We start from the raw sequence: 12,923 nt of genomic DNA on the forward strand, positions 1-12,923 counted from the left end.
ATAGAATAACACATTTAATTGAGAACAATTTCTATTTGTTAGCTTTCCACACAAATGGGGACCCCATCACTCCCAAATGGAGGAGAAAAAACAGCCTGGTTTGTATATAGCTATGGTGTTATGCTGTATGTAAATGGCCATTGCATTAAACTTTTCTCAGAGATTTCCTTGAGGAATAATAGTGAAAAAAAACCCTTCTAGTGGAAAGAACCTCAGGGAATACCTTTCATTGTACACTTTCTTTGGAAGGAAAAATGGCTTGTGGCACAAATCTTACCAATTTGTAAGAAGGACTAATGGTTTGTTTAGTTGTTCAGAGCCTAAGTAAGAATCTACACTAATAAAAGAGTAAGATGCAAATTGACCATACCTTCGCGACACCCAACAGCCAATCAGGAGTGAGTATGCAAATGAACCCAACAAAGATGGAAGGTTAATTTGCATATGCAGGCACCAAGCGGCCGGGGGCGGGGCGGGTCGCTTGCGTCGTCGCCATGGCGATGATGCAGGCATTCCTCCCCACCCCAGCCGCTCTGGGCCTCTGGGCAGCGTGGGAAGGCAGAAAGGCAGCTCTGGGCCAGAGCAGAAAGGTGGCTCCGGGCCGGAGTGGAAAGGTGGCTCTAGTCGGAGCGAAGGTGGTGCCAGCAGCCAGGGGAAGAAAGGCCCATTCTTGCATGAATCTTCGTGCATCGGGCCTCTAGTAAACTCATAAAACTTTGGTGTTCTGGGGAGAGGTATATAGGTGGACTTCTCAGAAAAGCACAGAAAACGACAGTATTCATGACCATGTAAAATCCTATGAGAGGTTATTCACTCACTGTATAGGAACAAAAATACCTATCCCTGTGGATGTCAATCAGCTTCTTTCCCTAGCTGCTCTAGAATTGCTTAACTGGCACTAAAAGTGGCCATGGTAGCATAGTTGGCATCTCTGCATAAAATCAACAACATGAATTTCCCCTCACTAAGCCTGATATGCTTATCATCACTTTCGAGTGCTCAAGCTTTACAACATCAAAGCAAATGGACAGCACCCTGTGTAGTACCATATCTCACCCTACTCTGAGAGGACTAGCTGTCTACCTTGTGGCAGATTAAATGGAGTTAAACCCTTCTTTCATGAAATGGGGAAATGCTTCTCTTCACAGGAATTTTATCTCTAATCTCACTCCATAGGGCTAAATATTCTATATATAAATGCACCTTACAAAAAGTTATTTATACATAAGTATATATGAATACTTATTATAAATATGTATTATATACAAATTGTATGTAAATATATAAAATATATAGCTATACATATATGAAAATACTATAGGTACATATAATATTACATATTATAATGTATGTCATAATATGTAATATGTTTATATAATATAAAATTCTATTTATTTATTTATTTATTTATTTATTTATTTATTTATTTTAGGTACTGCTTTGTCTTTCCCACCCACAGTGCTGCTGTCAGCACTATCATTTATTAATAGAATACCTTTACTGCTTTATCTATGATGTCACATACAATACTGCATCTGTACATATTTATAGAAAGTGAAGTGTGACTATGGGCTTACACAATGGAATTCATTGGACTTGTGCTCCAATACCAAGAAACAACTGGTTGATAGAATAGTAGAATGGCCTAGAGAATGCTTAGGTTTGTACCAAGTGAGAGGTTAACATCCTGCAAGCTTAAGACGAAGTCTATTTGATGCACTACATATCTTAAACCAGTGGCATATGCATATATATATATATATATATATATATATATATATATATATATATATATAATTTTAGTGGCCTGGTGCACGAAATTCATGCACATTAAAAGGGAATTAATTAGAGGAAATATTTTAATATTGATATTTGCACTTTTTCTATAATAGAAGTGTCAGAGATGAAAGAAAATTAGTAAAATGTATATGAAAATCTCCCTCCTGTCAGAGTCTGGGGTGTGCTGTGGGACCCAGAGTCAAGTCCTCGCCCACTCGTGTGTGCCTCAGGTCCCCCGACCCTGGTGCCAGGTTGCAGGACGCAGCCTCAGGTCTTCTGGCCCAGCCTCATGTCCCCTGGCCCCGGTGCTGGGGCTGGGGGTGCAAGGGCATGTGGGTGCGAGGGCATGATGATCATTTGCATATTAGCTTTTTATTACATAGGATGTCTTAAAGCTGGAATAGATGAAGCCAAGTAGAAAAAGTCACTCTAACAATAAGACCAAATAATTTATGGGTGAAATTCATGCTTCCTATTCTTCTTGTGAACTTTGGTTTAGTAGGTTTGGAGATCCTAGTACCCCAGGGAAGAATGTTTTAAAAGAAAACACAGCTGAGTCTAGTCTTTGACCACGTTGGGGCCCTTGTATCACTGAACCAGAGAGAAAAGTACCTGACTCTGACATTTGTGGAAACTGAGACAAAAATGGAAGTCCACGCCCTAGCCAGTGTGGCTCAGTTGGTTGGAGTTATTGTCTGTGCACCAGAAGATTGTGGGTTCAATTCCTCAGGGCATATACCTAGGTTGCAGGTTCCATCCCCTGTTGGAGCATGTACAGGAGGCAACCAATCGGTGTATCTCTCTCACATGCATCTCTCTCTCTCTCTCTTCTTTAAAATCAATAAAGAAAAAGAAAATTTAAAAAGGAAGTCTACTAGTTATATGTTAAAATATTTGAAAGTTATAAATTAAAATAACAAAACTTTAATACAGTATGTTCTATCCTGTCTATGTTGATAAATATATATATATAACTAGAGGCCCATTGCATGACATTTGTGCACTGGGGAGGGGGCCCTCAGCCTGGCCTGTGCCCTCTCACAGTCTGGGACCCCTCAGGGGATGTCCGACTGCCGGCTTAGGCCTGCTCCCCTAAGCCAGCAGTTGGACATCCCCCGAGGGGTCCTTAGCGCTGCTATGGAGGTGGGAGGGGCTCCCGTCACCACTGCTGCACTTGCCAGCCATGAGCCTGGCTTCTGGCTGAGCTGTGCTCCCCCTGTGGGAGTGCATTGACCACCAGGGGGCAGCTCCTGCTTTGAGCATCTGCCCCCTGGTGGTCAGTGCATGTCATAGTGACCGGTCATTCCGCTGTTCAATCAATTTGCATATTAGCCTTTTATTATATAGGACTAGAGGCCTGATGCATGAAATTCATGCAAGGGGCTCGGCCCTTGCAGCCCCAGCTGCTGCCACCCTCTGCTGGGCAATCGATAGTGGAGGCTTCCCCCTCCCCATTGATTGCCCCGCAAAGAGTGGCAACTGCCTTGTGGCACCACGGCCCTGCCCCCCGCCCACTGGTCATTCTGGAAGGTTGTTCCACCGCCCGGTCTAATTACCATATTAGCTCTTTATTATATAGGATAATTATATGATAACTATGTATGCATATATATATAGAAAATCCTGGAAAGCCAGGTTTGTGGAATTGGGGAAGTTCCCAAAGAAATTTGAAAAAACTTCCTAAGTTTTAGGAACCAGAACCAGATCTAGAAGGATGGGTATAAGCTCCAGGTAGACATGTCTCTTTAGTTCCTTGAAATCTTCACACCATGGTGAAAGGTATGTCTGGGAAGGTGCCGGGGCTGACCAGCAGACCCTGAGTGACAGATGAACACATTGTTCTGACACACGTCTCTGTGAAAGAAAGGGCTAAGGGACTGTTTTACTTTAGTACTAAAAGCAGTCCTGTTTGCCTGCCTCATTGGCTTTTTATTGTAACAAGAGGTTAAACTCAAAATAACCTCTAGGTACAATCAGCAGGGTAGGTATCCTTGAGAAAGTATATGTTTCTAAAAGGTCGGGTCTTTAAAGACTAAACATAGAGATTCTAGCAAAACACCCCGGGGGATCGGATTTGTTTATAAAAGTCAAGGCAGGGGCTGCTGCCTTCTGCAAGGTCCCCTCAGAGTCCCCTGACCTTTTGGAGAATCCTCCTTACAGACATGCCAACGAAGTCTCATGCTTCCCCTCAGAAGGGCCAATTTAGGGTCTTTTGTAGGATAAACACCAAGACAGGGAATTCTCTTATTTGGACCTAAGAACAGTATTCATTGTTGGGTTGACAGATCTCAATTATCAGGGGAAATTTGAATTCTATTCCACAATGGGGACAAGTCCAGAATTCAGGGGCTTTATTGGAGTGCTTCTCAATACTTCTTTGCCCAGTGGAAAAAAATGGCATTCCATTAAGCAAAGGATCATCTCAAGGCTGATAATCTACAGGAATAACGTTTTGTTCATCCTACCAGGTACAGTACCCTGTCCAACCTAAGTCCTGATAGAAGATAAGATGAAATGAGGGAAATTGTTATTAAAATAGGTCTCATGACCAGCTATACAAAAGGAAATTTTGATATTTATGTTTTATATTAATTATAATTTCTTCCGCCTTTTCCCTTACATAATTCATATGACGTACACTGGGGGATGCTAACATTTTGGGTTTAGATTGCTCTGCAATAATTTAATAACTAATTATTCTATGATGCTCAATTTCTTCTGTTTTGATATTATCTTACTTACCTTATTTGTCCCTGGGATGAAAGACAAGGGTGGATGCAGAGAGAAAAGAATAGCTTCCATTTGCCTCTTCAGTTCCACTTATCCCCTTTCCAACTGACTTTGTGCCTTTTTAAAACTCTTTCCCAGTTACTTAACTTTTTAAAAATAAATCTTTATTCAGATTATTACAATTGTTTCTCCTTTTTCCCCCCATAGCTCCCCTCCACCCAGTTCCCACCCCACCTTCTGCCCTTACCTCCCCCGCACTGTCCTCATCCATAGGTGTATGATTTTTGTCCAGTCTCTTCCTGAACCCCCCCATACCCTTTTCCCCCTGAGAATTATCAGTCCACTCCCTTTCTATGCCCCTGATTCTATTATATTCACCAGATTATTCTGTTCCTCAGGTGTTTAATTCACTTGATTTTTAGGTTCACTTGTTGATAGATATGTATTTGTTGTTCATAATTTTTCTCTTTACTTTTTTCTTCTTCCTCTTCTTAAAGAATACCTTTCAGCATTTCATATAATACTGGTTTGGTGGTGATGAACTCCTTTAGCTTTTTCTTATCTGTGAAGCTCTTTATCTGCCCTTCAATTCTGAATGATAGCTTTGCTGGGTAGAGTAATCTTGGTTGTAGGTTCTTGCTATTCATCACTTTGAAAATTTCTTGCCACTCCCGTCTGGCCTGCATAGTTTCTGTTGAGAAATCAGCTGACAATCGTATGGGTGCTCTCTTGTAGGTAATTAACTGTTTTTTTTCTTGCTGCTTTTAATATTCTCTCTTTGTCTTTTGCTCTTGGCATTTTAATTATGATGTGTCTTGGTGTGGTCCTCTTTGGATTCCTTTTGTTTGGGGTTCTGTGCACTTCCTGGACTTGTAAGTCTATTTCTTTCACCAGGTGGGGGAAGTTTTCTGTCATTATTTCTTCAAATAGGTTTTCAGTATCTTGCTCTTTCTCTTCTTCTGGCACCCCCATAATTCTGATGTTGGTACGCTTGAAGTTGTCCCAGAGTCTTCTTACACTATCTTCAACTTTTTGGATTTTTTTTTTTTCTTTTTGCTTTTTCGGTTGAGTGTTTTTTGCTTCTTTGTATTTCAATTCTTTGACTTGATTCTTGTGTTCCTCTAGTCTGTTGTTGGGTCTCTGTATAATATTTTTTATTTCAGTCAGTGTATGTTTAATTTCTAGTTGGTCCTTTTTCATACCTTCGAGGGCCTCATTGTATTTATCGGCCTTTTCTAGGATATTCTTGAAAAGCCTTATAACCGTGGTTTTGAATTCTATATCCAGTCGTTTGTTTTCCTCCATTTCTTTCGTTTGTGATCTGTTTATTTGTTGCCACATTTTTGCTGCTTCCCTGAGTTGGTAGGGTAGCTTTGTGTGCTAGGTTTCCTATATGGCCCAGTGGGTCGGCCTCCCCAGTTAACCTGAGGTGGATACTCTTGGTGCACTCTATGTGGACTGTGTGTGCAGCCTTGTTGTAGTTAAGTCTTGATTGTTGTTGGTATCACTGGGAAGAATTAACCTCCAGGCCAGTTGGCTGTGAGGATCAGCTGTGTCTACTCTGGGAGAAGTTCGGTGCTGAGACAGCCTTATAGGATTAGACTTGCCAAATTGCAAAAGCCTCTGTGCTCAGCTTGGATGGGGTGAAGTCTCAGGGCGGAACAGACAGTCTTGGCTTCCTGTCAGCCTTGCCCTTGTGTACGTGCACCTCCAGACCTCTGCCTTCCCTGGCTCCCAAGTCTCCTCCCGAGAGTCCAGATTCCCCCCGCAAGAGTGTGGGTCCCAGTGGCTCACCTGGAACTGGGGTTCAGTGCAGTCAGAACCTGGGTTTAGTGCAGTCAGGAGCTTCCGACTCCCTTCTGCTAGGGAAAGCCTGTGGCAACCTCCGCAGTCTTTGTGCACACTGGTGCCCGTGCCTCCAGACCCCTGCCTGCCGGGGCTCCCGCGGGTCTACCCCGGGTCTCTGAGTCTCTGGGTGCCTCTCTCTCTACCTGACAGTCCAGACTCCCCCTGTATGAGCCTGGGTCCATAGGGTTTCACCCGGAACTGGGGTTCAGTGCAGTCGGAACTGGGGTTCAGTGCAGTTGGGGGCTTCCTTCCCCCTCCCGCCAGAGAAAGTCAGCCAGGCTCTCAGCCGCCTTTCCTCTCTGCGCGCACAAAGACCCCTTTGCCGTATCTCCAATTCTCTGTGAGCTTTTCTCTTTCCTTCTAGTTGTAGAATTTCCACTCAGCCAGCTTTTCTGTGGTTTTGGATAGTGTCCATTCTGTCTTTTAGTTGTAGTTTTGAAATTGTTGTGCGAGGCAGCAGTTTAGGTGCTTTCCTATGCCACCATCTTGGTTTCACCTCTACTTAATTTTTTAAAATACTGTCTAAAGTTTTACATATTCCCAGTTACTTAAAGTGTGCCCATCTTTTTTGTCCTAACAGGAACTGGACTGACACAAGTATACAAAATTGAAAGTCAAAATGCATGTTTTCCCAACTAACAATTCCACTGTCCTGAAGTACTTATCAAAAAGGTTTATTCTCTATTTGTTCAGAAATGGATATTTATTCATATAGACAATAACATAATAAATATGCTATTTGCTACCCAGAATTTCATTCAACAGTGTGTTTTGTACTATATAGAGTTTGAACTTGATTTTCAGTGGCTTCAGAGAATTTGACTGTATTGATGTATTATAACTAATTTATCATCAATTGATATATGTTTCTGTAGTTTCATTCAATTCTAAACACTATTCACTGGAATAAATTTCTATATAGCTAAATCTGCATGCACATCCATAATTACTCAAAATATGATTGTATAAAAATGAAGTCTTATGTACATTCTTCTACTATTTAAACTATACTAAATATTAAGCACATTGGCTTTTTGGAGATGATCAAGATGATTATAGTTATTTTTTTTGAGTTAATATTTACCAATTTTCAGAGATTAATTCTAATGGGTAACTACCAATATTTATAAAATTTCCAACAAAATAGCATTAAGATTTCAAGCAAAAACATTCCACTCTTGTTTCTTCTTCCTCTCTGGTGTCTTATTATTAATTTTTAGATCTTTTGGTTGCTCTGGTCAAATGAAATAGTTCTCCAGGGGCAAAGTCTCTTGATCCATAAGCTCTTTCTAGACTCACTCTTTTGCAGTATCACTTGGTCACTGTCCTCTTGAGCTCTAATAAGCTTCACTTGTTGTTATGGCAGGATTTTATATGGCACTTTGTGTTAGAGAACACAGGGAAATCTCAGACTCCTGGAAGATGCTGTTCTCTTCAGACAGGTAAAATGGAAGGATGAAAATAAATTTAACAATAGCTTTAGTTTGGACATAATTTTGTCTTTGGAATTGCTATGAATACTAGTATGAGCCATATACTCAAGTGCTTGAGTGTTATCCTAAAGCAAAGTAGTTAGTGTCTACGATATGAGACTGAATAGTATAAAAGAATAATTTTGAAAAGTTTATTGACATATTGGAAAAGGTTAACTGACCTTGACATTTAATTAGAATTAAATTGTTCCTTAAGTAATGTGAAAGACATTAGAAAAAGTCAAATGGTTTTTTAATAGTTTGGATTCAGCATAGGTTGCAACTAATCGCTCTGATCTCGATGCTGATTAAGGAAATGATTCTCACTCTCTGACACTTGATAAACAGGCAAGAAAAATTGATGATACATGAAAATATTAAAAAAGGGTAACTGTATTTTTCCATTAAATTTTTAAAAGAGATGGGTATTTATTGATCATCTTCTGTGAAAAGGGAAGCAAATTTATTAGGAACTTGTCAAGTTTATAAGATGGAAAAGGATTTTAAAGAAATTTCAATAGAAATAAAAGACATGGAGATAAAAAAAATACAAAACTGAATAAATAATTTCCAATGTAATGTAATTTTAAAATATGGTGTGGAAAATTAAAAAATAAACTACCAGGAGATTGAACTAGTTTCCTTGGTATTTTATGGATTTAGAGTGTTTTATATTAATTTTATATTAATTTTTTTTGGATAGAAGGGAAAAAGTGAGAGAGATCTTCATAGATAATATAAAAGGTGTTGAGTCTTGCAAACAGAAAGCTAAAGAAGTGATTAATTTGTTGTATTTATGTACATAAAAGTTTTTTGAAAAGACACATATTTATTTATTATTTTTTAAAAATATATTTTTATTGATTTTATAGAGGAAGGAAGAGGGAGAGAGAGATAGAAACATCCATGATGAGAGAGAATCATGGATTGGCTGCCTCCTGCAAGTACCCCACTGGGGACAGAGCCCACAACCCGGGCATGTACCCTTGACTGGAATCAAACCTGGGGCCTTTCAGTTTGCAGGCTGACGCTCTATCCACTGAGCCAAACTGGCTAGGGCAAGAATTATTTATATTTCCCACAGTTATAAACAGTAAAGTAGAGGTGGTCTTAAATTAGAGGAGGCAGGATTTTACTTGGATATAAGGATGGTGTTTTGTGACAGTTTATTTTATTTATTTTTAATTTTATTATTATTTTTTATTGTCTAAAGTTTTACATATGTCTTCTTTTCCCCAATTGACCCCCTCCAGCCATTCCTAACCCGGGCAAGCCCCCACCACCCCAGTGTCTGTGTCCATTGGTTATGCTAATATGCATGCATACAAGTCCTTTGGTTGCTCTCTAATCCCCCCCTCTCCTACCATTTGTCTCTAGATCGATCTAATCTTGTTCATCAAATTATGTTGATCATTATATCCCACATATGAGTGAGATCATGTGATATTTATCTTTCTCTGATTGGATTATTTTGCTTAGCATAATGTTCTCCAGTTCCTATCCATGTTGTTCCAAGTTTATTTTAAAGACGAAAATCCAGAAAGTTTGAGCTGAGGGAGATGTTAAACCCACAATATTTTTAAATTGAGGAGAATATTTATATGGACGATGATTTATATTAGTACCTTATTTAAACCTAACAGCTGTCTGTGTTCAACTTGAATTATTTGGAACCTTAGTTACCAATATTTGTTTCATCTATAAATGATTAAATATCTGGAAATCTGTTTGGAGAATTAATCAATTCCCTATGGATTAAAAAAAGATTAATCATAACAAAAGGCAAAGAGTTAGGCCTTGTCTTTTGCATCATGGATATTTAATTAGTTAAAAATTATGAATATAATTAAATGTTTAAAGAAAAGTTAGTTCAAAGCATAGCCAATCTATAAGATAAGATAGTTTCAGAACACCATTACTCAGGAGTTTTTCCCTATGGTTATTTGACAAATTTTAGGTGAATAAACATATCCTTATACCTCCACCTAGAAATCTCTCTGACTTTTGCTCTGGACTTTTGAGATTTGGATCCTGACTATCTCAAGTGACTTTAAACCTGTGATGACTCAAACTTTTCAAATTTCTATATTTTCTGATATTTGAATGAATATATTTTCATGTTTTTAATATTTATGTCTTATTCTGCTTTAAATTCATTTTTCCTAAAATTTCCTCTTCTTACCTATTTGATAGAGCCAAAAAACAAATACATTCCTGCCCCATGTGCATAGTTGATAAAAACTTATAGAGAAACTCTCATAAGAGAGGTTGGCACAATTTCATCTTTTTAATATTTTCCTTTTAATCTCACTTATTTTTTCTTTTTTCTTAAAACTTCTTCACTTAAAAAAATTACTTTTCAATGATTTATATTTAATATTATTTTGTATTAGTTTCAGGTGTACAGCATAGTGGTTAGACAATCATATACTTGACAAAATGTTCCCACAAGATATTTCAGTATCCTCCTGGCATCATGCATAGCTATTACAATATTATTGATGATATTTCCTATGCTATATTTTACATTCCTGTGACTATTCTCTAACTACCAATTTGTACTTCTTTTTTTTTTAAATATATTTTATTGATTTTTTACAGAGAGGAAGGAAGAGTGATAGATAGTCAGAAACATCGATGAGAGAGAAACATCCATCAGCTGCCTCTTGCACACCTCCTACTGGGGATGTGCCTGCAACCAAGTTACATGCCCTTGACCGGAATCGAACCTGGGACCTTTCAGTCCGCAGGCTGACGCTCTTCCACTGAGCCAAACCGGTTTTGGCCCAATTTGTACTTCTTTATCCCTTCACCTTTTTCACCCAGTTCCTTAATGTCCCTACCCTCTGGCAACCATCAGTTCTCTGTATCTATGAATCTGTTTGCTTGTTCATTTATTTTGTACTTTAGATCTGCAAATAAGTGAAATCATAGGGTATTAGTTTTTCTCTGACTGACAATTTTTTTTCACTTTTATAATTCTTCATTTTTTATTTAACTCTATTGTTTAGGAACTATGCAGTCATGTAACCCATACTCATTAATTATACAATTAGTCATATTTCCATGTATTTTAAATCACCCAAATACATCCTCTTTTATCTTTCAGATATCTATTTCCTGATATATTTACATATGCTTATTATGTACTTGGTATGACTCTAAGTTTTGGGACACATTTAATAATAAGACAGATGTAGTCCTTAATTTTATGAGAGTTGCAGTCTCATCAGAAGATAGAACAAATAAAGTCAAGAACCACATGATTTTACTCATATGTGGGATATAAAGTAGAAAGCAACAAATGAACAAACAAGACAAACAAACAAAAACTCAGAGACACAGACAACAGTATGGTGGTTACCAGAGGGAAAAGGGTGTGGGAATAGTAAAGGGTAAAGGAGGTTAAATATATAGTGATGGAAGAAGATTTGACTTTGGGTGGTGAACACACAATGCAATATCCAGATGATGTGTCATAGAATTGTACACTTGAAACCTATATAATTTTATTAAACAATGTCATTCCAATATATTTTATTTTAAAAAAGAAAAAATGGGAGAACAAACAAAAAAACCCCAATGAATTACATTTGTAGTAAGTACTACAAATAAATACAGTGTTTTTTGAGAGAAATATATTTAATCAATATAGGATGGTTTTTATTTTGATCACTAAAAGAGTATGAATGTTATACTCTATTATTATGTATAGGAGATAATCATAATATATTATTGAAATATCTTTTCAATATGAAATTTTTCTGGCCAACACCATTTTATTTTTGTATTCATTTATTTATCTCATGTGTTAAGCACTATAATGGACAAATGAAAGAAAGATAAGTAAAATAAAAATTTGCTGAATATTTACATATTAATATCTATGCATTAGACACACAATTAAAAAACTTTATTTTATTCCTACAACTTGCTCTGAGAAGTTAATATTAATTGCAATTCCATAGATAAACTGAGTTTCAAGAATTCAAATTAGCTTGTTAGTGGCTGAATCATAGTATAAATCTTGGTTTTCTGAATCCAAAGTCCATATTATTTTTTTCACTATGCTATGTTGCTTCTCCAAATAAAACTAAAATTACAAAATAATATGACAAGTCCTTCCACAGAGCCTTGAACAAACTGCTTTTCACTACATAGTTTTGCCTTTCATAGTTTTAAGCTTGTCAGACCATGTGGTAAGTACCCTAGAGCAATGCTTCTCAAATTATCTTCGGTGAAAAATTAGTTTTTAGCCCCCAATCCTTCATGGGTTGAACTTTAGTAAATACAAAATCATACACTTGAATTTTGTTCTGATGTAAAATTGTCCTAATATGATGCAAACTGGTAACAGACAATTCATGGACTTATACCTCTGTGTGGACCACTTTTTCATTGCTTCAGTGAATCCAAATATGAGTAAGTTGCAATCTCCACCTTCAAGAAGCTTACAGTGTGGTTGGGGCATTAGAATTGTATCCAATTTACTAAACTACAAGAGATAGTAAAATAAATGCTAGTAATATAACACAATACCTCACAGATATGATTAAAATTTAATGAACCTTCATGATAAATATGTCCCAGAGGTAGGGAGTCAGGAGGAAGGATTCGTTTGCCAGAATAAGGCTGGTGGTCTTAGAAATGGATGAAATAGTTGAAAAGTGATAAAGAGTTTTGTGTGACTGAAGCCACAATATATTAGTCTTGAACTAAAATCAAAAGGATTTGGGGTTGAATTCATTCCTATTACCCATGTTGGTCAATCTTGTGTCTTATGAAGAACATCATAGTATCTACCCTGGGAGGAAGCAGAGGGGTATTAAATGCAGAGAAAACCTGGTGGTTATACTAGTAATAATAAATATTAGTAATGATAATGCAAGACATCATAGGTGTGGTAAACAATTAAGTAATATTTAAGATGAATATGTTTTCAGAGGTGGCGACTTGGGAGGAAAAGGAGAAGGGTCTGTCAGATAAAGGTTAATAGGCTTGGAAGGGATTGCAAGAGTAGTTAGTTATGTGACTGGGGCCAGATATTAGTTTTGAAGCAAAAAATAAAAAGATTTGAGATTGAATTCCTGTTAT

The sequence above is a fragment of the Plecotus auritus genome (assembly GCF_963455305.1).
Source record: "Plecotus auritus genome assembly, chromosome: 1".
Classification (NCBI taxonomy): domain Eukaryota; kingdom Metazoa; phylum Chordata; class Mammalia; order Chiroptera; family Vespertilionidae; genus Plecotus; species Plecotus auritus.